This window comes from Chinchilla lanigera, unplaced genomic scaffold (genome assembly GCF_000276665.1).
Source record: "Chinchilla lanigera isolate Chin_1 unplaced genomic scaffold, ChiLan1.0 scaffold00001, whole genome shotgun sequence".
Taxonomy (NCBI): domain Eukaryota; kingdom Metazoa; phylum Chordata; class Mammalia; order Rodentia; family Chinchillidae; genus Chinchilla; species Chinchilla lanigera.
The window spans coordinates 35,514,716-35,516,297 of NW_004955402.1; positions in this window are offsets into that span (position 1 = coordinate 35,514,716).

The window sequence follows — 1,582 nt, forward strand, 5'->3', positions numbered from 1 at the left end:
CAGGCGATAAATACAGAACACTATTCTAACCATGTAGTAAGCATTCAATAATTCATTGATGGGGACAAGTATTAGATCAATTGTCTTTTAGGCCTCTGGTTGCTAAGAAACACACTAGCTTAGTATAAAGCTTGTTTGGGAATCTAGAACAATAACATGTGCTAAATGAAGGTTTCAGAACTGAAGAAAGAAGTTCATGGATCACTCTAGGACTAGTTAGTTCAATTAGGTACCAGGAAGACACAGGCAATGAGTTGTTTGTTATGGGGATGAGCTATTCAACAAGCCATGGACATTTTTATAAGCGTGGGCCATTGCTGGTGGTGAGAAGAAAAATTCAACTCCAGGATTAGAGGAAAAATTCTATTTCATTGTTTCAAGAGTGCGGCCATGATCTGTCTCACTGATTTCCCAGGCTATGCTGAGTGGTGTGAAACACACAGGGCTGGGTAAGGTAAGGACGCAGAGTAGGGGACATGGAGTTAGAATTTTGGTGAGTTCTTACTCATCACCGCCTGAATGAAGAAAATGTTGGGTGGTTCAAATCAGTGAAGAAACTTCTGGAAAGTTAGGAGGCTGAGAAATCTGCCCTACACACAAGAATCAGGTGAAAGTAAAGACCTGTCCCAAACCACTGGAGACTGTTCTCCTGCCATCTGCCTGTGGGACACTTTCTAACACTCTAACCCAGTGACAGGGAACCTTTTAGAGACTGAACACCAAAATTGCAGCCCAAAACCCAATGCAATGAAACCTAAGGTTTTAGCTTAGAAAAACAACTGTTGTCAGTGTCATAGGTTTGCCACCACTGCTAACCTTCTTTCGGGGTTCCCTCATACTTTTCCTTTTCCCACACGCAACTTAATATTTACTCCCTCACAAACTTCTTCCTGACCTCCACATGGAACTAGCCTTCCAGTTAGGCGCTTCATACAAAGCAAACCAATCATTTGTGTAAGCATGTGCCTAGTAGACATCCCCCACTAAATTATGAGCTCTGCAAAAGCAGGGACTGTGTCCGATAAAAGAAGAGCCGGTGTGGCATTGTGCACCTGTACTCCAAGCTACTCAGGAGGCTGGGGCAAGATCACTTGTGTCCAGAAATTCAAAGCCAGCCTGGGCAACAGAAGGAGACCTTGTCTCTAAATCAGTTAATCAGTCAATCAATCAATCAATCAATCCTGCAATCAGCTCTCCAGTTTTACCAGGGCTGGCTTTACACTCAGTTTACTTTGATAATTTTTAGAATATTTTTTAAACCTATGCTCATATCACCTTTTTCATTAATAATATTGTTACAATTGCTTTCTCTCTTTTTCTTAGCCAAGATTCTGATGAATGTATGTGTTTCCTATTTTTTCTTTCAAAGAATCAGCCTTTGGTTTTAGTTATTTCTGCAACTATTTCTAGCCACAGTGCCACATCCTCTTATTAAATCTTATAGTATTTTTAAAAGAACTAGTCTTAAGGTTTTTAGTTTTATAATTATCTGTAAAGACTTTTTATCTCTTTCTTTTTAGTATTCCTATCTACTATTTCATTTCCATGCCTTGTTGCATTATTTTAGCCTCTACAAATTTTT